Source organism: Callospermophilus lateralis, chromosome 3 (assembly GCF_048772815.1).
Source record: "Callospermophilus lateralis isolate mCalLat2 chromosome 3, mCalLat2.hap1, whole genome shotgun sequence".
Classification (NCBI taxonomy): domain Eukaryota; kingdom Metazoa; phylum Chordata; class Mammalia; order Rodentia; family Sciuridae; genus Callospermophilus; species Callospermophilus lateralis.
The window spans coordinates 181385489-181410859 of NC_135307.1; the positions used below are offsets into that span (position 1 = coordinate 181385489).

The 25371-nt window shown below is 41.7% G+C and overlaps 1 long non-coding RNA gene across 3 annotated transcripts in view; it reads right to left on the minus strand.

The window, feature by feature from the left end:
* LOC143394449 (uncharacterized) overlaps window positions 1-25371 on the minus strand; it is a 118242-nt gene that overhangs the window by 88235 nt on the left and 4636 nt on the right. Inside the window, exon 1 of one of the 3 annotated variants that reach the window (XR_013090699.1) lies at window positions 6091-6276. The exons of the other annotated variants lie outside the window; for them this stretch is intronic. This is a non-coding gene — a long non-coding RNA (uncharacterized LOC143394449). Of the gene's footprint in view, window positions 1-6090; window positions 6277-25371 lie in introns of those variants that run through there. 3 annotated transcript variants of the gene reach the window in all.

The window sequence follows — 25371 nt, forward strand, 5'->3', positions numbered from 1 at the left end:
ATATATTTTAGTTGTAAAGTATATATATATATATATTTTAAATAAAACTAAGTGCTGGAGGAGAGGGTGCTGGGTTGGGGTGGGAGGGAAAGGGAAGAAAGGACTGGACTGGAGTGAACCCCTTGCTGGACTCTGACACTTCCTTGCTGCCGGACCTTGGCTCAGTCATGTCTGGTCCTGTTTGGAGGTCCATGTCTGGTCCTGTTTCTCATCTCTGAAAGGAAGGATTGGAGTGGCGGTGATGTCAGTAAAACTGAGTGTAGAAGCTCACAGCAGCATGGCCCTGAGTGGGACTCATAGCAGCATGGCCCTTGGGGAAGGTGGTGGAAGTGCCACCCCACTGTGCCAGACTTCTGAGCTGCACGCCTCACTACCCAGCTTCCCTTGCCCTGGTCCCTGGTAACACACTGCCACCTCACCCCATCCCTCACTCTGGGCTCCAGCTTCTGGTATCAGAGGCAGAGACATAAAGAACACCTTGGGGAGGGAGCCAGGACCCCTAGACCTTGGAGGAGGCTCAGGCCTCAGCTCTTTCCCCTTCCCAGGCCTCAGTGCCCCACACCCATAACTGATGCTGCAGGACGGTCTTGTCATGGCAAGAGGCCAAGACAGAGCCCTCTGTCAGGTACCAGGACATCTAACATGCAGCACCACACATGGACAGCTGAGAAATGCACCCCCATTTTTCAAGGAACAAAACCAAACAAGAACAAGGAAAAGAAGTTAAGAAATAAATCGAAGCCTGCAGCCTGTCACACAGATCCAGGCCTTCCTAAGGAGAAGAGGAGATGCCGGAAACTCCAAATGTGATGACCCCTGGGTTCTTGTGGGCCAATGATTCCTCCTGAGGACAAGACGTGTCATTTTACAAAGGCCGCTATTCTGTGCCAAGGCCCTTGCTCCTTCATATAACCATGAGTTTGGCATTAGTCTTCCCTGTTTGGGAGGGGAAAACTCAGAGAAACGGAGAGATTTGTCCAAGATCACATGTCCTGGGCAGTCACCATGCCAAAGCCAAAGCCACGATCCAAGTACAGGAATGATAGATTTTTTTTTTTTTCTTTTGAGAAGCAGTTAGACTAAGTTGCCCAAGTTGGCCTCCAACACTATACTCCAGAGATCCTCTCTCCTGAGCCTCCAAGAAGCTGAGGCCACAGGCCCCACCACAACAGCTCTAATTCTGATTCATCCTTCTTCCACTCTTCCAGGTGGCAGCTCAGCACCTGACCCTGGGAGCCCTTCTGGGTTAGAAGGAGCCTTCTCAAAGATGACACAGTGGCCATCACAGCTAACTCTACTTTCCGGGCTCTTCCCCTGAGCCAAGCAGCAGCTCTGCCAGTTTGAGCAGCTTCATCCTCCCCGAAACTCCACACAGCCAAGACTACCAAACCCAAGTCCTAAGGAAGACACCACCAAGGCACAGCAACGCTGAACAAATTGTTCAGGGTCACAGAATAAGGTCCTGGAAGAGCCAGGACTCAACCTGAGGAACTGGAAACCCCCTGATGGCTGGAAGGCCGGGTGGTGTCAGTTTTGTTCCCCACTGGGCCCCCAGGCAGGGGCTTGGGACAAGCCACAGCCTAGTGAGTGTTGGGAACAAAAAGAAGGAAGGACGGACCATCAGCACAGTAGAGATAATGCTAAAGAGAGGCTTGTCAGAACCAAACCACGGGCTCAAGTCTCCCCCTGATCACTTTTTACCCAGAAGCCTCTTAATTCATCTGCATCCATTTTCTGATGTGAAAAGTGAGGATTATAGTTCTTTCTGGCCAGGGTTCTTAGACACGTTTACAGTTGGCCTGGCACATGGTGGGCACCCTGTGGGTTGCATTGACCACAGCCTGGACCCAAGGCAGCCTCATGAGGCCCCCAGCAGAGGCCATACCCCACACCTGCACAAGCCCTAGAGTGAGTGCTATCTTAAATTCTGCACCCTGAGCCCCTTGCCTGCCTCCCTCCAGACCCTGGTTCACCTACTACTTTCCATCTGGGTCTCCCAGTCCCCTGAAGTCCAATTACCCCACCCGGAGAATAGAGTCTCCAGCATGGGACCAGTGAGCCCTCACCCCAGAGAGGTCGGAGCAGAGATGGAATGACCCCCATGGGAACCTGCCCAGCTGGGAGGGAGACAGAAACCACTTTGAAGCTTTGAGCTGAGTTGAGCAGCACCCATGTGAATAACCACAGCGCCACCTGGTGGTGATATGGGAGAGGGCCCAGCCTGCCCCAAGAGACCAAACTCAGCACCCTAGACCAGGTAAGGCTCTTCACAACCATTTAGAAACTCCACAAGTGAACTGAGGTCCTAAAGCCAAGCACTTCCATCGGTTGTTCTCATGCATCATATTATTTAATTCTGATGACACTTGAAAGAAGGAAGCATCCTTTTTACAGATGAGAACACAGAGCTCAGAGACACATCTACTTGTCCAAAGTCCTAACCAGCAAGTGGCAGAACAGGTATTTGAGCTCAGGCATTCTGACTTCACACCTTTCCCTCCTGATTGCTCAGCCTGGGGGGATTCAGTGAGAAAGGAAATGGACACTCCTCCTGGACTTGCGGAGCTTACAGCCTAATGTGGGGGAAAAACAGAACTCAGAAATTCATTCACATGGCATCCAACCGTGTTAGGCCCTGGGCCAGGTGTTAGGGAGGCCTTGGCGAAGGAAGAGGCCAGGGTTCCTGCCCAAGTGAAGCTTGTGGGGAATACAGATATCCATAATTAATTATACAACTAAGTACACAACAGTGACAAAAGATAGGAAGAAAAGGTATGGTTCTGCGACCCAATATCAAGGTGCCTCCATGGTCCAGGAGTCAGGGAACTCTTCCTTAAAGAAATGATGTATTGAACTGAGATCTGAAGGATGATGAGGACTTACCCAGGCAAAGAGGCATTAATCAGTTCATTGACAAATGGAATCAGCGTATCTCACCCACGTTTTCATTTTCTGTTACACATACATAAATCCATACAGAATATTCCAAATACATGCTTTTCAACTTGCTTTCTGATACCACATTGTTTGTCAGGTCTTTGCATGTTTATACATAAAGACCATTCATTCTTTCTAAGGAGGCTGTCATACTACTGACTTCTGCACCAGGATTTATTTATCTGTGCCCCTGCTGATGACACTTGGGTTGCTTCCAAATTTTCATTCCTACAAACAGTGCTACAACCAACATTCCCCAACTCCATGTCTCTCAAAATGCATGTCAACAAGAGTTCCCCTGTGGCACCTGCTTGCATTCTCCTAAATACTAGTCAACACCATTTTGATGGGGACAGGAAGAAAAGTAATTTTTATGAAAACAAATTCACTTACTAGTTCATTTACCCTAGCTAAAGCCAAGTTAAAGTTCTAAAAAAAAAAATGCCAAAATGTTTCTCACTCTTCTGTTGATCTTGTCCTATTCTTTTTCTTTTATAATTTCTCTAAGATAGACAAATTCCTAGGAGATACATAAAGGGTTTTGAATGAGGTTTGTTTTGAAAACCACTGATTTCAAAGACAGAACTATACTTTGCATTCCTGATTTCTGTTCCCTCATCCATGACCAAAGGATCCTAATCCCAGGCTTATCTCTAGTCTCTGAAACCTTGGTTTGGGACTCAGCCCAGCCTGAAAACACTTTTTCTAGAATTGCTCCTGGAAAAAGAGGTATAGGGTCAATGGCTTAAGGCCCTAGACCAAGGCCTGCCTTTGCTGCCCACACCATTCAGGCAGCCCTGACCTCATGAGCTTCAAACATGGGCCCTAGATCTGTGGACCAGCACAGGGGATTTAGCATGGATTCTGGTCTCCGATACCCCTTGAGCAGGGCAGGTCAGCCTGTATGGGAAGGTGAGCAGGACCAGTTAGGTTCCTGGAGAGCCTGCCTGAAGCCTGAGGCTTGGCAGATTCCCATCTCCACATCTTACAACTGTCTATAAAATCCCTTTGCCGCACCCACCACACCTACAATTCCATGACTTGTGCAATCTGTCCTGCTACCCTCCCATCCCGGAAGCCCTGTGAAAGATGGGAGCATGCTCACTCCTGTAACTACTACATTGAGCACATCCCTGGCACATAGTAGGTCCTCAGAAAACAACTGTGGAAGAAATAAAAAATAAATAAACTGATCTCTCCCCAGAGGAGACCTTACAACATTTGTAGAATGTTTTATTATTTACCAAGCAGCCCCCACAGGGATCTCAATTCATTCTCCCCACCAGTTTATAATTTATTACCTACCTGTTAGGGAAGATTCATTTCTTATCTCTGCTATAACAAATGACCACCAACTTGGCAACTAAAGCAACACAAGTTTATCACCTTAACTTTCTGGAGGTTAGAAATCCAACACAGGTCCCCATGGGCTGAACCCAAGGTATTAGCGGCGCTGTTCCTGGAAGAATCCATTTCCTTCCCCACCCTTCCCCAGCTTCTAGAGGCCACCCAGACTCCCTGACTCATGGCTATCTTTCTCCAGCTTCCAAGCCTGCAAGTCACATCTCTCTGACTGAAACCATGAAAGGATCTCAGCTTATGTGAGAAGGACTCACATGAGCAGATTGGGCCCATTCAGATCATCCAGGACCAGCTCCTCATCTCAAGGTCTGTAACCTTAATCACATCTACAGGGTCCCTTTATCAAATAAGAGAACATCATCCCAAGTCCCAGGAATTAGGATGTGGACATCTTTATCCAGCCCGGCACATACAGATTTGGAGCCAGAAAGGTGAATTCACAGGCCCACCTCACCCGGCTGGTGACAGGAGAAGTAAAATTCGAAGCCAAGTCTTTCAAGCTACAGAATCCGAATCTCCTCCCCATTTTGTTGCCAAGGAGGGGAACCCCTTTTCAGAAGCCAGAAGGAAGACACATAGACCCAGTATCCTTAGATTCGGTGCACACTTTTATTCATGTTTTTAAAAAGAGCTGGGCATGGTGGTGCATGCTTATAATCCCATCTGCTCAGGAGGCTGAGACAGGAGGATCACAAGTTCAAGGCCAGCCTCAGCAACTTAGTGATACCCTAGTAAGACCCTGTCTCAAAATACAAAACAAAAAGGACTGGAAGCATACGTTTTTCAGGTAGGAAAAGAAAAGATTAAACCTCATTGCCTGGGGGTGGGGGAACCTGATCCTTTCCAGTCAGACCAGATGCCTCTCCTCTCTGCATTTAAACAAATGGCCAGCAGATGGCAGGACAGGCTCACAGCAGACACTTCACTCCCTGGATCACCCATTTTATGGGCAGCAAGGATGGCCCATCTTCCCCTTCTCCCAAACCCGCTCTAAAAGAAATGTCCAGGGCTGGGGATGTGGCTCAAGCGGTAGCGCGCTCGCCTGGCATGCGTGCAGCCCGGGTTCGATCCTCAGCACCACATACAGACAAAGATGTTGTGTCCGCTGAGAACTAAAAAATAAATATTAAAAAAAAAAAAAAAAAAAAAAGAAATGTCCAGAGACGCCCCAGCAGGTAGGAGCAAGGACATAATAGACAAGATGTTCCCTTAGCCTCAGGATCACCAGGTATAGGATCTGCATTACTTTGTGCCCCATTCCCTGAACCACGCACAAGGACCCGAGGTCAAGCCTGCAAGAATTGAGAGGAGCAGGCTTGGTTGCAATGCAGCAGAAGGCAAGAGCAACTAATTTACAGGATGTTGTACTCTTTTACAAACATTTATCATTACATCTCATCTTTCCTGTGCCCCAGTATAGAACCTGACATTTAAAAAAAAAAAGAAAAAAAAACTGATATGGCTAAGAAGTTAGTAGTAGCATCATATTTTATTTTTTTTTAATTTTTTAATATTTATTTTTCAGTTCTTGGCGGACACAACATCTTTGTTTGTATATGGTGCTGAGGATCGAACCTGGGCCGCACGCATGCCAGGCGAGCGCGCTACTGCTTAAGCTACATCCCCAGCCCGTAGCATCATATTTTAATCTCTCCAATTCCCACATAAAGATAAGCAGGTCATATTAGCAAAAGCAAAAACCTACAGACACCATTTGCTTCTAAATTAGCCCAAGAGGTATTCCTATGAACATTGGAACGGCCGGAAAATGCAAATCCCATCACCACTTGCCTGGTATCAGATGCCCACTAGGATTTCCCCTGCAATGTCGTCCTTGGCTTGCTTCTGGCCCTCAGTGTTCCATTCACTTGCCAGAAAAGGGAAACAAGGGGACATCTGATGAACCTGAGAATAGAAGAACCCCCAAATAGCCAGCAGGTATCCCTAGAAAAGGATACTGAAACCGGGAGGGGTCTTGCCCAGCCACAAAGCAGTAGCACAGGAGGACCAGCCTGTGGACACTTTGACACGTGATATTCTTCCCGAACAGGACTCATGCTGCAGGAAGTGGGATCAAGATGGACAATCCAAAAGGCGGAAGGAAAATATCTCAAAAAAAAAAAAAAAAAAAGCAAGGGGAGGAAATGGAGCCAGGAAACCTTGCAAACAGGCCGCCTCATTTCTGTACACCACATGAAAACCCCACAGAAGAGAATCCTTGAAATTGGGAATGTCATCCAGAACACCTTCAAGTCTTGGAAAATGAATTTCACACTAAACAAACAACAGAAAAGTCGAGGCCAAATACCATACGAAGTTAATTGAAGCAGAAAGAACAAGAGGCAAAAATAATAATAGCATCCCTACAAAACTGGCAAAAGAGCATCCCCACAAAACACTCTCAGAATTGACCAAAACTACCAACTTCTATTTCAAAAATGACTTAAATGACATTTTTAAATCATGCAAGATGTGAAAGAACAACATGAATCAGAATTAAAATATCACATAGATAAAGTGACAGGACTCAGGAAAAAAAAATAGAAGTGTAAAAAAAATCATTTTAGAAATGAAAACTAACCAGAAGGAACACGAGAACAAATCAATTTAATCTTAATGTCTTGAGAGACAGAAATATTATGTCTACAGGAAATAAAAAGCGGCTCTAAAATATTCTAGAAAAAAATAAAACAGTCTAGAGAACATGACAAATATTAAAATAATGGTAAAAATTCCAAATACTATGAGTCCCTGAAGAGCTAAATACAGTCTATAATCCCAGCGACTGGGGAGTCTAAGGCAGGAGGATCACAAGTTCAAGGGGAGCCTCAGCAACTTAGAGAGATCGAGTCTCAAAATTAAAAACTAAAATGGATCAGGGATGTAGTTCAATGGTAAAGTGTCCCTGGGTTCAATCCCCAGTACAAAAAAAAGGGGGGGGGGCAGAGGACAGACAAGTCAAGAGAGTCTCACTGCTTAAGAATGGGAGAATTAATACTTTAGAAAGAACCCTTCTTGACACCGGTTGTAACCCCTCAGATATTATATTGAAAAGACACCAGCTGTATTCCTCTGGAGAACAGTAATCAATTAATTCTCTTGAAAACTGATAAATAAGAAGAGAGAGAGCATTTAGACTGCCTTTCTTACAAGAACTGTACCCCCAAGTATCAAAGAGTAAATGAGGGCAAGTGTCTCTTGTAGGAGAGTTCCAACTGAGAAAGGAAAAAGCATTGGAATGTTGCCCCTTTGAAACCTCCAACAAACTCACCAGTTAACAAACATCCACAGCCTCCAACACAGAAAGAGGGACCCCACCCCCATGCATTAGGTGCCTCCAGGTGAAAGAACACAAACCCACTAACCATGACTCATCCACAGGGATGGAATCCACCTCTGAACAGCCGCTGGATCCAGCCACCCATTTGCAGGAAGCCAAGAGAGCAAGGGAGCAGGTCAATCAGCAAGGAGAAGATGCAGTCAGCAAAACTGAGGCTGCAGGAAACTCTACAGGCCAAACAGATAACTGGGAAAGGAAAGAAAGCATATAGGGGGACCTATAAATTAAGAGACTTTAAAGCTGCATTTTTTTTTTTTTTTTTAAGTAGGGAAGTCTAAACAATTGTATCTAGGGATACACACTCAGGTGATAAAGCAAAGTTTTACAAGAAAGTGATTACTATAAAATGCATGTTACTTATTAATTGTGAGGGGAGATGAATGAGTTAAGATGGGGCAGGGGCACATAATAGGTGTTTCTTAACTTGGATAGTGATCAAAGATGTTTGCCTTATGATGATTCATTATTTAACTCCTATTTTAGAGTGAAAGATGGTACACATATACATACAATATTATCTTTCACTGTAAATCAGTTAGTGAGTTTTGTAAAACATAAAGATCCAAGTGTGGTACATACTAAGCCCTCAATAAGTTATTTTTGTAAACCCAGATTTGTCCAAGGTTAGGAACTACTCGGTGTGACGTTAGGGATCAGTATGGGGCCAGGGTCAGAGAGAGGACAGAGCTAAAGTTTAGCCAGGCTAGGATACGAAGGCCAACTTGTGGTCAGTCAGTAGTCATATTTTTAAATTAACTATTTGTTGGGCTGGGGATGTGGCTCAAGCGGTAGCGCGCTTGCTGGCATGCGTGTGGCCCGGGTTCAATCCTCAGCACCACACACAAACAAAGATGTTGTGTCTGCCGATAACTAAAAATAAATAAATATTTTAAAAATTCTCTCTCTCTCTCTTTAAAAAAAAAAAAAAAACCCTATTTATTTATTTATGCCTACATTGTTCCAGAAGAATTCAAGGCATCTTTTAGCAATAACAATTGCAGAAGTCAAGAAAGAGAAAGATGGAAGTTGCAATGGACTAAATGTTTATGTTCATAGTTGAAGCCTAATCCCCAGTGTGATGGCATTAAGAGGTGGAGAGGTGGGGCCTTTGGCAGTGATTAGATTGTGAAAGTAGAGTCCTCCAAAATAGAATTTGTAGCCTTATAAGAAAATACACTCTCTGCCAGGGTTGTGGCTCAGTAGTAGAGCACTTGCCTGGCATGTGTGAGGCACTGGGTTTGATCCCCGTTACCATATAATAATAAACATATAAAATAAAGGTATTGTGTCCATCTACAACTAAAAAAATATGTTAAAAAGAAAGAAAATATACTCTTTCATATTCTCTCTCTCTCTCTCTCTCTCTCTCTCTCTCTTTCTCTCTCTTAATGAGACAGTCTACAATCCTAGAAGAGTGTCCCCACCAGATAGTTTCTGCTGGCCCCTTGATTGTGGACTTCCAGCCTCCAGAACTGTGAGAAATAAATTTCTATTGCTTAGCCACGCAGAGAGCGGCATTCTGTTTTGGCAGCCTGAACTAATGAGAAGGAAGTGGAAACAATGCTAGCCAGGGGCACTCCATGCTGGTGCCCATAGTCCCTGCAACTGGGAAACCAGGTGTGTCTGGTCACTCTGAAGGCCATGCTAGAAGCCAGGATTGAGCAGAGCCAGTCTTACAACCTCTGATAAGAATTTCATGGGCCGATCCATGTCATGTTCTCAATGTTTGCTATTATCATGGGTACACGGGACTGAGGTGGACCCAGAGGGCATGCTCTTGAATGTGCAGCAAGTAGTGGAGACCAGCATTTTCTTACTGGCCTGACCAGTGCGTTCTCTTCCCATGAAGGGCCCTAGAGTCAGAGTCAGAAGTGCATGTTCAATGGCATCACGCTTGGATGGCCAGATCTAGTCCATGAGGGCACCTCTAACCAGCAAGTCTAGGAATGCTGCAAATCTGATGGCCCTGACTCTTCTGAACCTGGGCTTGGATGGGATCTTCCAGCTCTGGGTTCACCTAATGAAACCCCAGCCCCCAGGACACCTTTTTTCTTTATATGGTTGTATATATCCAGCCAGATTGGAATAAGTCCACAAGGCATTTTCAAATGCTGAGTGTGTGTACGTGTGTATGTGTTTTGAGGGGCTGTGTTACTTTCTCTGCTGCTCTAACAACCTAACCACTTAAGCAAAACCAAATATCATAGTTCTGTAACTCAGAACTAGGCTAAAATCGAGGTGTCCACAGAGCTGCATTCCTTTGAGAGGCCCTGGGGTGGAGACTGTTCCTCACCTCTTTCAGCTTCTAAAGTCCACCATGTGGCACAACTCATGGCTCTCATCTCTTCAAACCAGCACCCTGACCTCCAACTCTAACCTCATATCTCCCTCTCTGACTTTGATCCTGCCTCCCTCTTTTAAGGACCCTCTGATTACAACAGACCAAGCCAGATAATCTCCTATCTCAAGATCCTTCACTTGATCACATCTACAAAGTCCCTTTGTCCATGTCAAGGTAAACTATTCACAGGATCCAGGAGTTAGAATGCAGAACATCATTAAGAGTCCCTTATTCTGCCTACCCCAGGACCCTAACATTATAAACTTCCAGTATGCTGTGAATCCCAGGCACCCTGCTCTACCAAGAGGAAAACTTTGAAACAAAACAAAACAAAAAAATTACCTCTTTTGTCAGTCGAAAACATTTTTAGCAAAACATCCCATCAGAAGATAAAGAAAAGATGTGAATTATCCCTTTGGATAGTTCCTGTGTTTGAACAAGGTCTATGCTCACCTCTCGGTGGTCCCAGAGTTCACCTGCAGTACCAGTCAAAGGTCAAGATAAAAGTCAGCAGCCAGTATCAGTTTTACCTGCAAAGGGACATCCAGACCACAACAGGCTTTACCACATTTTCTTGTTTGTTTGTGATTAGAAAAGCCACTTTTTTACCTTTTGAGATGACCCAAAGAAGTGTCGAGTCAGGGACATTTTTTGAGGGGCTGCCTTCCAGCTCTGCAGAAAATATAAATTGGGCCAGGCAAGGTGGTGCACACCTGTAATCCCCACAGCTCGGGAGTCTGAGGCAGGAGGATCTCAAGTTGAAAGCCAGCCTCAGCAACTTATTGAGGCCCTAAGTAACTCAGGCAGACCGTGTCTCTAAATAAAATGCATAAAAGGGCTGGGGATGTGGCATAGTGGTTAAGCAACCCCTGGGTTCACTCCCCAGTATTAAAAAAAAAAAAAAAAAGAAAGAAAAAGAAAGGAAGGAAGGAAATATAAAATGGATTCAAGCAAAGAGAGCATTGGTGTGTCCAGGGGCCCAGTCCCCCAACTTCTGGCTCACCTGATTTGTTGAACCCATCAAGTATCGCTCATGTAAAAGCAGTTCTTTTAGAAAAAAGTCATAAATCTCCTCTTGTTTAAATGACAGTTTGTGGCCTTTGCTTTCCGAAGACACATACACAGGAGGAAGTCAACCTTCATAGTTTAAAGGGAGAAGTCAGTCAGATGCTAAGATCAGAACCTGGTCCATCCATCACTGGACAGAAGTATGGAGAGGAGGTCATGCTGGGAATGGAAACCCTGCTAGGGACCACATTAAACCAGGTGACAATCAAGTGTTGGTGACTGGAACTGTTTTGTCTCCACCCAGACATAACATTTCACTGCTCTGAACAGACAGGGCTAATCCAAGTGTTCAACTCTCTAAGGCAACCTTAATATTCTAATTTCCATGTTCCTAAGGTGGCCACCTCAAGAACTGATAATTTAAGAGTAAAAAGAATAAGAAGACGAATAAATAGGAACAAAGGAAAAATGGGAAAAGGAAAGCTAAGAGCAACCCAGGGTAAGATTAATATAAAAAGAGTATTTTACAGAGTTATAAGTAACTCAGGTTATACCACAGGTCACAGATCTGACTCTGAACTTCCTAGAAACCATTATGAAAAGGGAAATATAATCCATCATATGATTCATAAAGCCTGTGATAAAAGAAAAACCGTTCTCTTCAATGCCTATTCCTAATATTCAGATGTGGAAGAAATTTCTTCTAGGATGCTCACAGAGAGGCCTCAGCGACAGAATGAATAAACACTGTCTTCATCAAAATCTTGCAGTAAATCCAGTGATCAGTTTCCTAGGACTGTTTCTTATAACTCTCCTTGACAAGGGTCTACAGTATGATGATAGAGCCCAGTTTAACAAAAACAGTGAATCCCTGGTAAATCCTCCAAGCTTCAGTACCTATTCAGTGAAACTTATATAGGTTCAGTGCGTATATAATGGTTGTTAAGAAGCAGTAACCCTTCTTAAGTAACCCTTCACAAGTATACTAAGAAAGGTTAGTACTCCTGGGTGTACTAATACCCTTTAAAGATGTGGATTTGGGGGGGCTTGGGAGGGCAGGTACCAAGGATTGAACTCAGGAGCATTCAACCACTGAGCCAATTTGTATTTTATTTAGAGACAGGGTCTCACTGAGTTGCTTAGTGCCTCAATAAATTGCTGAAACTGGCTTTGAACTCCCCACCACACCCAAGTAAGACTTGGTTCTTCGCAAGTATATGGGTTGGGAAAATTTATAAATTTTTGTCAAATAAACTAAAATCTTTTTATTTAATATTTATTTTTTAGTTCTCAGTGGCAGACACAACATCTTTGTTTGTATGTGGTGCTGAGGATCGAACCTGGGCCACACGCATGCCCAGGCAAGCGCTCTGCCGCTTGAGCCACATCCCCAGCCCCTGAACTAAAACCTTTTGATAGGGTTTTAAAAGACTAGCTTAATCCCTTCTCAAGGTCATTAATAAGATAGCAGGGCCAGAATTCCAGAAGATCACTTCTACTTTGGAGTGAACTTTGTTGGTGGTAGTGTTTGCTTGCTTGCTTGTTTGCAGCACTGGGGACCGAGCCCAGAGCCTTGTGCATGTTAAGCAAGTGCTCTACCACTGAGCTCCTTTATATCCCCAGCTCCTTTTTTAATTGTATTTTAAGGCAGGATCTTGCTAAGTTGCCCAGACAGGACTTGAATTTGTCATCCTTCTGTCCCAGCTTCCCAAGTTGCTGGGATTACAGGTGTGCACCACCACGCCCAGCCACTCCTAGTTACTAATGAGGAAAAACAATATGTCTGCATATAAGCTCATCTGATTTTCAAGCTCATCCACTCAGAATGGAAAAGGCAAAAAGTCTTCAATGAAAATCTGGGGGCATAAAGCAATTGTAATTTGCATACCCTGTGTGGAATGTAAACCACTTCATAAAAAATATTTGTTAGTACCTATTGAAGCTACAAAAAAAAAAAAAAAAAAAAAAACCTATAATCAGCAGAACATTATTCAAAAATAAAAAAGAATGAACCGGGGAATGAAGTTGACCAAATTATACTATGTGTATGTATGAATATATCACAATGCATTCCAATTTTATATATAACTATAATGTACCAATAAACAAATAAATAAGTAGAAGGAAGACGAGTAGAGTAGAGGAAGTGAAAGGGGAGGAATGGAGGAAATACTAGGGATTGAAATGAAGAAAACTGGAGATGGGCATGGTGGCACATGCCTGTAATGCCAGCAGCTTGGGAGGCTGAGGCAGGAGGATCACGAGTTCAAAGCCAGCCTCAGCAACTTAGCGAGGCATTAAGCAACTCGATGAGACCCTGTCTCTAAATATAATACAAAAAAGGGATGGGGATGTGGCTCAGTGGTAGTTGAGTGCCCCTGAGTTCAATCCTTGGTACCAAAAAAAACAACCGGGGAACGACTTTGTTATATCATTTATGACTATGTCATAAATGAACCCCACTATTGTATATAAAACTACAATGCAGTAAAAAAAAGTTACTTTAAAATGTTTAATGATTTTATTTAAAATTTAATAATTTTATTTAAAATTTTTAATAATTTTAAAAAATGAAATCAGGGCTGAGAAGGAGGTTAGTGGTATAGCACTTGCCTAGCATGTGCAAGGCCCTGGGTTCAATCCCCAGTACCACAAAAAGAAAGGGGGATAAAAAGAAAAGGACAATTCACTCAGGAAAGGAGGATTGAAAGGAAGTTCATTGGAGAACACAAAAGAATGAAAACCTGTCATCTCAGCAACATGAGTGGAACCAAAGGACATGAGGTTAGGTGAAACGAACCAGGCACAGAACACAAACTCATATGTGGAGGCTTAGAAAGTTGATTAAAAGAAGCTGGGAGCAGTGGTGCACACCTGTAATCCCAGTGGTGCAGGAGGCTGAGGCAGGAGGATCACGAGCTCAAAGCCAGCCTCAGCAACAGGAAGGCACTAAGCAACTCACTGAGACCCTGTCTCTAAATAAAATACTAAATAGGGCTGGGGATATGGCTCAGTAGTCACAAGTCCCTGAGTTTAACCCCTGGTATCCCCACCAAAAAAAAAAAAAAATGGGCTAGGGACATGGCTCAGTGGATAAGTGCCCCTGGGTTCAATCTCTGGTACCAAAATAAATAAATAAATAAATGTAGATCAAAGAAATTTGTAGAAAAGTGGTCACTAGACACTAGGAAGGGGAGAGGAATGGGGGCTAAAGGGAATTTGGGTAATTGGGTCCAAGACACAGTTAGATAGGAGGAATAAGTCCTGATGCTCTTCAGCACAGCACAGTCCTAATGTTGTAAATGATAATTTACAAAAAAAAAAATCCTACATTTTATGAGGAACTAAAATGAATTTGAAAACTCTAAGCACAAAGATATGATAACTGTATGAGGAGATGGAAATGCTAATTGCCCTGATTTAATCATTACACATTATATACATGTATTGAATTATCACACTACCCATAAATATGTAAAATTATTATATTGGGGCTAGGGATGTGGCTCAAGCGGTAGCGCGCTTGCCTGGTATTCGATCCTCAGCACCACATACAAAGATGTTGTGTCTGCCGAAAACTAAAAATAAATATTAAAAAATAAATAAATAAATAAAATTATTATATTAATTAAAAATAAAAATAATAATTTTTTTAAAAACCCACAAATACATATCCAGTGATTCCACTCCCAGGTACAGAAATGCCCACCAATGTAAATGAGATAGACATCATTACTGTAGGTACACATATGATTGCACGAATGGTGTGTCTCTACATCAAGTACAAGCAGAGAATTGAAATGTTGCACTCCTTTTGTGTTCAATGAATTGAAATGCATTCTACTGTCATGTACAACTAAGCAGAAAAAACAATAATAATAATTAAAAAAGAAAGAAATGCCCAATGTTCTCTGATAGACTGATGCTATAAGATCATAGCCACATTACTTACTACAATCTCCAACTGGAAACACCCAAACTCTCATTGATAGTGGAATGGATAATTGTGGTATAAATTCATACAAAAAAATACTAGACACCACTAAGTTCAAGCAATCCACAACTGTGCATGGCAGTATGGATTAATTTCACCAACATTATGTTGAATAAAAGAAGCCAGGCACCAAAAATGTATATATAGTATGATTCCAAATATATCAAACTATACGAGCAGATCAAAGTAATATATGCTGGTAGAAGTCAGGATAGCAGTTGCCCTCGGGTGAGGAAGTGAGCAGAAAAGAACATGAGCAGCAATGAGCACTGGTTACATGGACCTGTTAGCTTGTGAAAATTCTTGTGATACGGGCACCCTTCTTCATTAAGAAGCTTTCAAAGTGGTATCAGGCCATTACAGGACAGATTTTAAGTGGTGGCTGTTGCTACAGGAGGCAGGCTCTCAGTCTGGGACCGGGGCTAAACCTCTGTGGCTGGATCAGGGCTCAGCCAGGATGAGGTTCCCTGTGGATCCAGGGCCAACACTCAACTGTGACTGAATCAGGGGCCATCTTTGCCCCATGGCCTCAGCTTGACCACTGCCATTCCAGGGTCTGACCACTTGATGTCTCTACTCGACAAACTGGTAAACAAGGAGGCTGGATAGAGCTTCCAGGACCCATGTTAACCCTGAGCTCTGGGAAATATTGGGAAATGCCAGAGAATGAATCTGAGCAGCCGCAGAGCTGGCCGATCTGGACTAGGATCCAGGCCTGGTATAACAGGGGCCAGCCATGGGAACCCCAAGAGGCACACTCAGCTCAGACCTCCCCCACTTTGCTCCCACGAAGGCAGCATTGGTCAGTCAGTCGGTGTGTAATGAGCCCTGTTCTGAGCCAGACACTGAGGATCAGGGGAGGGTGAGCAGGACACAGTTCCTGTCTTCACAGATCCCAGTTAGGTTTTCCCCTCCCCTCTCCTGGCCAGCCTCTCCCTGCCCAGCACTCATAACTCTCTCCAACCCAGAAAAATCCCCAACCAGTTTCTCCGCCAGGACCCCCTTTTCTTGTTTGTTGTCTGTCTCTCCCACTAGGATAGATTCCAAGAAGCAGGGGCCGCACACACATGTCTTGTGAAGCCTGGTATGCTCAGGTCCAGAGTAAAGCACCAAACTCTGTTGAATAGAACTTGGATAGCAATGAGGTGGTCACTTCCTCCCTGCGGAGCCAAACAAAACAGCAGGGGAACTTTGTCTGTCTGGGTCTCTGGCACCGCAGGCTCCCCAGACCTTGCAATTCTGGATGAAACTTTGATGGGGTCTCAGAAGGACTGAGAGCTAGAGGTTTCACGGCCAAAAGCACTGCAGGGCAGAAGGTGCTGCCAGCCTAGCTAACGGACCCAGGGCAGTTCCACTTCCCCTTTTTCAAAAGTAAATACATGGGGGGAGGGAGGAGGCAGGCGTCTACACCACCCTTTGATAAGCCGAGAGGCCTGGCTACTAAAAGCAGGAAATATAAGCCAGAAGAAATTTGGCAGAAACTTACTTGGGTGCTCTGCCTGCCTACACCTCCAGGCAGCCTGCCAACCACCTCCATCCAGCCTAGGCAGATGATGAAGAGCAGAAAAACCAAATGGGTTGGAGCCTGCTTAGATCCTGGGAAAGAGACCTGGGGATGAGACAGGGCATAACTTTGGGGAAAGGAAATGAAGAGCTAGACCTGCAAACAGGAGGGAGAAGGAAATGAGAACCTGAGGCACAGTCTCAGATGGTCACATGGATGTGGGCAGCTGTCCAGGACATTCAGAGGACCAGTTTGAGCCCATTCATTTGATAACAAACATGAGAGGTACTAGAATGGGTCTCCAGCACCAAGGTCTACATCCTATCACCCCATTCATGTCCAATCAACATATCCATGTGCACTGTTTCATTGGGGTCTAGAGCAGACCAGCACTGTCCAATAGGACTTTCTACAGTTATGGAAATTTCTATAGCTGGGTGTTCCAATATGGTAGCCATGAAGCATACATAGCTCATGGCTACCATATTGGGCAGCATGGTTATAGACTTCCATGTAAGGTAAACATATATATTATATGTAAATATATAAAATACCTCATTTTTCTATAATTGAATTTTATTTATATCTCAAGTGCCTATCCTGCTTAGTGGTAGATAATAACTCTAAATAAACTCAGGTTAAAAATTCAGTCAAGTGAGCGCTTCCTACATCTCTTCACCCAGAGTGCATCTAGGTTTTGGGGCAGACCAGAGTGTATAGCCAACACCCAAGCACTGGGAAGGAGGATATCAGGGACCTTAGAGGCCACTGTCTATGCTGCCATTCAGCTATTAATCCACGTCCTATTCACTTAATCTCTTCTTTCATCTCCACACTTCATCTCTGGGTTCTATAATTACTATCGCCCCTGCAGGGGCAGGAGAAGCAGGTAAAAAAAATCTCTTCACAGAGACCCAAACCAGCATCTAACTCTATTGTTTCCAGCTATCCACATGTGTCCATACTTCTATTCCCTTTTTTAATTATAATTAAAGCAACTAATACTTACTGAACACCAAGAATGTACCAGGTATATTATAAGCACTTTAAAACCATTATCCTGGCCAGGCACAGTGGACTACACTTGTCATCCCAGTTACTTGGGAGGCTGAGACTAGAGGATCACATGTTTGAGGCTAGCCTCAGCAACTTAGTGAGACCCCCAACAACTTAGAGAGAACCTGTTTCAAAATAAAAAATAAAATGGACTCCATTTTATTTTTCAGTGGTGAAGTCTCTGGGTTCAATCCCCAGTACAAAACAAAACAAAAAACAAAAATAAAAAAGCACTAGTATATTTAGTATTCCTAACAACCTTCTGAGGCAAATACTGCTATTATTTCCATTTTACACTTGGAAAAGTGAGACACAGAGAAGTATTTTGAAAAGGCTCATGCAGAAAGTATTCCTAGACAGAACCTCAAAACCAATATTGCATATGCATTTACCTAATAATACCATTTATAGAAATCAACCCAAAAAAAAATATTGGCAAGGGCCTGACATAAAGATGTTTGTTGCAGCACTGTGTAATATCTATCCACAAGGAATTGAGTAAATAAATTATGGTACATTTATACAATGGAAAACTATGCAGCTATAAAAAGAAAGGAGCATCATCTCCACATAATGGAATATAGTGATTTTTTGGAATATATTGTCAAATGAAAGAAGAAAAGTATGGTGTGTTGCTGGGAGCCATTAGCCAAGTAGGTATGACAATTTCCTTGCCAGCGTACCCCCATATTTCTTAGTGGAAGGACTCCTGGAAGGTGACCTTGCTCAAGGACCAAGGCGGATCCGTGTTTAGGGCGTTCCCGGTTTAGGTTTAGAATAGGGCGTATCTTGCTGCCTGAGTTCCCCTTGAGTTCTCATGGGATTCAGAATATATTTGGGAGACAGAAGACAAGTGGAGGTGTGGATTTGGGCAGAGAACGTGGATTTCCCCAGAACATGTTTGTAGAAGGCCGGTGTGAGATCGGGAGTAAAGAATTGCTGTTTGAATCTACAAAGCTGTGAGTGGCTCGTGATTTGTGCCCAGCCAGACTGCGGCATCTGGTGGCCCGTACAGGGAACGCCTGAAGCTTGGGGGTAAGTGAAATTGCTCGCCCCTGAGGGAGAGCGAAAGAATGGGTGAGCATTTCAAGAAACAATGTGTTCTGGTTTTGATTTATTTTGTTTTTATTTCAAGTTGCCTGTTCCTAGAACTTTCTCAGGCAAACTGGGGAAAATGGTTGACTCAAGGTTTGAAGTTGTTCGCCCCCGAGGAAGAGAAATTGTTAGAGGAAGGAGGCACCCCAGTAAAACCAAGAACAGTTAGGGCATATGTTGATACAATACAAAAATGTAGCCCATGGCTTTCTAAAAACGAGTTATTAAATATATCAATGGGACCATCATGGTATCCTCTAGAAGGATTTTTCTTCAACAAGAAAGAGATGGCTAGTTCTGTTTACTACAATTGTCTAAGATCTTGGTTTTTACAGACATCTGATTAACTTACAAAGCTAAAGTATTAAAATATCAACCACTAAATATGAAATCAAGTACTCTTTACTTATTAAGTTCCATAAGGTAATATATTTAAACATGTGTGTCTTCATAAATTGGTATATGGAAAAAAGTTTAATATTGCTTTGTGTCTGTGTCTTTGCTAAAACAAGGTTACTAAGAGTTAAGATTCTATCATGTGTAATTTATATACAAAGAGTATAAGAAGTTTCAGTTGGGTTTCAATTATAGTATTATAGTACCATAAAAAACATGAAAGTATTTCATCTTATTAAAGCGGAGTAATTTGTCTAAATTCAAAAATTTTATAAAGGTTGTTTCAAAATGTAAATTTATAAAAAGGGTTAATGACTAGAAAAGAGATATAAATAGATTCAAGATGTGGATATATATTTTAATATAAAAGGTTAAAGAAAAAAGAAATGTTTATAGATGAGATAATCTCTGTGGTAAAGTAAAAAGTTGTAAAATGCCATTTAAAAAGATTTTGAGGAAAACTAGACTTACTTTAAAAGCTTGAGAAAGGAAGAAAGAAGAAAAAAGGTATTTGTACATGGCAGATTGAGACAGAGCTTCTTAATGGAGTAAAAAAGGCCTTTGGTTGAAGGGCAGCCATGTAAACTAACATTAAGCGATTTAAACAGAATTTAAGCCTCGTTTAAAAGAGTGAAGCTGTAGGTGGTGAAAAAGTACATTTAAAAGTACAGTATAGATGATAATTAAAAGGCTTTAAAAGGTTAAATTGAAGGTGGTTAAGATGCCTTCATGACGAAAAAAAAACATGAAAATGGGAAGGTAATAAGATAAAAGATACTTAGATAAAGAAGATTAAAAATTTGAAGTGAAAAACTTTAAGACAGAAGTACAAAAAGGTAAAACAAAAAAAAAAAAGAGAAGATGTAGGAAGATAAAAAAGATGTAGAAAGACAAGAATTTTAAACCCACAAAATAGGAAACAAAAAGAAAACTAAGAGGAAAAAAAGCAACTAAGGGTGAATGTACAAACCTTAGAAAAAAACTAGAGGATAGAAACAAGATAAAGAAAATGGTTGAAAATGTCAAGTAAAGGTATTTCAGATAGAAAATGCAAAAGGCTAAGACAACTATTAGATTCAGACATTCAAGATAGAATAAGGTAAAAGAAAAAAGTTAAAAGTCAAATATTGGATAAAATAGAAGATTAAAATGTACTTATTAAAGCAAAAAGAGGGAATTGGAAGGGGGTATATATCCCCCAAAAATAAACTTAAAATAACGCTTTTTACTCTAAACTTTTTAAATTTGGATTCATCAGGACTTAGTGCTGCAGAAAGACATATACATCCAAAAAATGTACATAAGCCTAAGGTACTTTGGAAAGATATTCTAACAGGACAATGGAAAGGTTCTGACCCAGTGATTGTCTGGAGTCGGGGTTCCGTTTGTGTTTTTCCACAGGGAGAACAGCAACTGATTTGGATTACAGAAAGACTAACTAAAACGATTTCTACAGATCAAAAAGAAGATGATTTGACTCAAATCCATTACAGCTGATATCCAGAACTCCAGCTTGGCCATTCTTACATCTGTGACACTGATTAACTAGGATGCTTTTTTCAATATCTATTTTATTATTGCATTTTTCCCACATCATAAAGTTCTATTTTTATTTTTGAGCTCATACAAACCTAGGTTAATGTTTTTCTGATCAGTTTTATTTTTTGACTGGAGTTTTTAAACATTGCAATGGAGATTTCACCTAGGTAAAGCTACAAGGCCTTTACTATTGTCTTATGTGTTGTATGTTTGTGTACTCTTGTGTTTTGTGTTCTATGTCTGTGTGTGCATATGTCCATATTTCATATATGAGGAGCGCTCATGAAAAATGGATCCAAATTATTATTTTTTTTATTGACGCGATTTAAATGGCTTAATTTAAATCAGGTAAACAGCTGTTAAGGATTGTTTTTAAAGAAAGTTAACAGATCTGTTTGTTTACTTTCACCTTTCCTTTTCATTATATTTAATAATTCTTTCCAGGATAATGTCTCTTTAGCATCATTGCCAGAATTCCTATCTTCATCCCAGTGCCAGTGAAGACAAAGATAAAACCAAACTACAGCTTCTATGATAGCTATCACAGTAAACTGTATAAACTGATGCATCAATGAATATAACTCAACAAGTAATGCTCAATCAAGGAGTCAACTTACTTTGGGAGGAAACGGACTTTGGGAGGAGACGGACATATTGATAGATTCCTCTGCTTTGAACTGCTTGCAGAACTTGCCTGGACTATGTAACTACCGTTTGGTGCAACGAATTGTGGTAGTGCTGGCATATCTTTGCTGATGGTGTCACCAGTGATGCAATTTTTATTTCCTTGCCAGCGCACCCCATGTTAATTGTGGTAGTGCTGGCATATCTTTGCTGATGGTGTCATCAGTGATGCAATTTTTCCAAAGGAGCTGTCAATTGGCTTGGTGTCGTGGCATTTCTGTATACTCCTCCCTTCTGCTAGTGATGGTCTAAAATTTGGGGGCCAATGGCTATATGCTGGACCGGTAGTCAGTGACGGGTATGATCCAATTGCAGTGGTATCAACTTAAGACAGGAGGCTGACGCCTAAAGGTCAGTTTTCCGATGACGGGTAAGCACCATATGTTGAATTGGACAACCTACCAGGCACGGTCCTTAAGCCACATTAACCTCACTCCCCCACTGGCACCAAGGCCAAATTTGGGGGCCAACAGAGGTGAGGCAAAGAACCTCACCCCCCCCACTGGTGCATAGACCTATCCACAAGTATGGCTGTATGCTGGACCGGTAGTCAGTGACAGGTATGATCCAGTTGCAGTGGTATCAACCTAAGACAGGAGGCTGACGCCTAAAGGTCAGTTTTCCGATGACGGGTAAGAACCATATGTTGAATTGGACAACCTATCAGGCACAGTCCTTAAGCCACATTACTTGTTGTTTAATTAATCAGAAGGGGGGAGATGCTGGGAGCCATTAGCCAAGTAGGTATGACAATTTCCTTGCCAGTGTACCCTCACGTTTCTTAGTGGAAGGACTCCTGGAAGGTGACCTTGCTCAAGGACCAGGGCGGATCCGTGTTTAGGGTGTTCCCGGTTTAGGATAATCCGAGTTTAGGGCGTTCCCGGTTTAGAATAGGGTGTATCCTGCTGCCTGAGTTCCCCTTGAGTTCTCATGGGATTCAGAATATATTTGGGAGACAGAAGCCCAGTGGAGGTGTGGATTTGGGCAGAGAACGTGGATTTCCCCAGAGCGTGTTTGTAGAAGGCCGGTGTGAGATCGGGAATAAAGAATTGCTGTTTGAATCTACAAAGCTGTGAGTGGCTCGTGATTTGTGCCCAGCCAGATTGCGGCAGTGTGTTGCCATTTATATAGGAAAGAGGGAATATAGCCATATAAACATATACATTTTTTTTCCTTTTGGTGGTGCTGGGATTGAACTCAGGGCCTCATGTATGCTAGACAAGTGTTATGTTGCTATTCTTATATTTTTAATAGAAAAAATTGTTAATGGTTACCTATCAGGAAGGGTTATACTAGAATTGAGCAGAATAGAAATTAGACTTACCTCGAGATAGTTTATTTTGAAGATTTGCTTATGGAATAATATAAATATTCCATATAATTATTGAAACAAAGTTGATTTTAAATTAAGTAATTCCTGAACTTGAAAGCAAAATTAAACAAAGGTATCAAACTATGGATTGAATTAGTAAGTGTAGCTGCTTAGAGAAGATTTATTTCAAAAGAATTTAAACACAGTAATTTAATTGTGTATTCCCATCAGAGAATACCCAAAGGACAAGAAGAACTACAAAAAGAAAATCTTAAAATGTTTTCCATAACCATACTATTAATAAAAAATTGTTATTTTGTATACATTATAGGATTGAGCAAATAAACCTAATGTTGTTACCGTTAAAAACCAAAATTCCTGGCGTGCGCGCCCGTGCGGACACACACACACACACACACACACAAATAATAATAATAATAATAATTGCAAATATAAAATCAAAGAAGTAAAAACACTATAATCTAAATTGACATTTAAAATATCAGTATGAACTCGAGATCTCTTTTTAAAACAAAATTGTTTTTTCTGTCTCTACCCATAAAATGGCTTATAAACCATTCCCAATACAGTAGCTATGGGCACCCCTAGAGAAAAGATTGTGAAAGATCTAAACACCACTTCCCATCAAAGACCCAGAGTTCATTGGCTCAAGTGGCTGATTAAAGGTCTGGAGTAAAAATTGCACAAGATAAACCTGAAAGAGCTTGTCATTTCAGAAGACAATCACGCTTCAGGGTCATGTCAAAAGGCCGAGGATTTTATTGGCCAAAGACAGACATTTGGAGCATCAGTAAGTGTAAAATCGAACATTTAAAATTCCTACGTTTATAATGTTACTCCAGGAAAGAAAGAAAGAAAGAAAGAAAGAAAGAAAGAAAGAAAGAGTGAGGGAGGGAGGGAGGGAGGGAGGAAGAACAAAGGAGGGGGAAGGAGGGAGAAAGGGAAAGAAAAAGAAACCCTCCTTGGATTCCCTTTGGGCTTGTTAGGGAACCAACTCATTATTTTGAAAAGTGGTAAATAAAGGAAAGAATCAAGCATTTTTCTGACTTCCTATAATGAACTGTATCTCTTTGCAACAAAATAATGGGTAGCAGGAAGTGCTGTTTAAAGAGATATTTAAACTAATAAATGAGAAAAAAATTGTAAATATTGGAATTTTGAGGCTGGGTACCATGATGCACACCTATAATCCCAGGAACTCAGTATGCTAAGGCAGGAGGATCACAAGTTTGAGGCCCTAAGCAACTTGGTGAGATTCTGTCTCCAAGTAAAAGGGCTGGGGATATAGCTGAATGGTAAAGTACCACTGGGTGAAATCCTCAGTACGGAAAAAAAAAAAAAAAGGGAATTTTGCATTTTACAGCCCTTTCATAAAACCACTGATCTGGGTCAGGAATTAGCCAGAATGACAGACAAGCATGAGGAATGTGCCTCCTTGTGGAAATACTCAACACTGCCTATGAAATATCCTTGCTAAAAACATTCAGCAGGATTCTAGTCACATAAAATTAAAGTCAGAGGAATATGTTAAACGATACCACAGGAATGCAATGACCAAATTCCAGAATGTAGGAAACTCTGCAAGACAAATATCTTATTTCTTCAATAAATAAATTAAACACAGAAAAAGAAAGGACCTCTCCAAATCCTGCCTATTCCACCTCCCACACTTTCAAAACAAGAGAGAGAGGCAAAAGGAGAACCTATTGGTTAAATATATCAATCAGTGCAATGGCAGCCCTTATTTGGATCTTAATACAAACAAACACATTATAGTTTTTAAATTATGGAACAATTGGGTATGTTTGAATACTGACTGGAAATTTGATAAAATGAAGACATTTTTGTTGATTTTTAAGGTATAATAATAGTATCATGGTTACATACCATATAAAGATCCCCCCTCAAGGCCACCACCTACCTAAGGCTGCACTGGTACTGGGGATGGAACCCAGGGCCTCAGGCATGTTAGGAAAACAGTCTACCACTGAGCTAATTAATCCCCAGCTCCATTTAGAGTTCTTATCTTTTAGAGAGACATACTGAAATGTTACAGATGAAGCAATAGGGTGTTTGAAATTTGCATCAAAATAATTCAATAGAGCATGGGCTACATGAGGGGGGGGTTGCTATCTTATTCTCTTTAATTTTGTGAATACTTGAAATTTTCTATAATAAACAGTATCAAGGGGGAAAAAAGCTAACATTGACTTATTTTCATTCTTTCTACATTTTTGCTACTAAAAAAAAAAAAAAAAAAAAAAAACAACTACCACCACCAACGCTGAACTTGGTAGTTGTAGTTTGAACCAGAGAAAGGCAATGGGCTAAAAGGTGTTGTACCAAAAAAAAAAAAAAAAAAAGAAAATACTTCAAAATATTTTTTGAATTGAGGTGAAATTCACATAATATAAAATTAACTAAAAGTATAGAGTTCAGTGGTATTTGATATATTCACAATGTGTAATTGCCTCCTCTAAAGTTCTGAAGCATCCATCACCCCAAAAGGAAGCCCCATATCCATAAAGCACTCACTTCCCCAAGCCCTGGCAACCACCCATCTGCTATGTTTCTACTAATTTACTGATTCTGGATATTTCCTATAATTGGAATCATCCAATGGTGTGCTCTGTCGCATACCAGACGCTGGCTAAGTGCTAGAGGTAAGATGAGGAAGAGGACAGACCTGACCCCTGCCTTCATGGGGCTTACTAGAGGGACATTGTTCAAATAAACTCGTACAATTGACTAGCTAACTGCAAATGTGCAAATGATGCAGAGA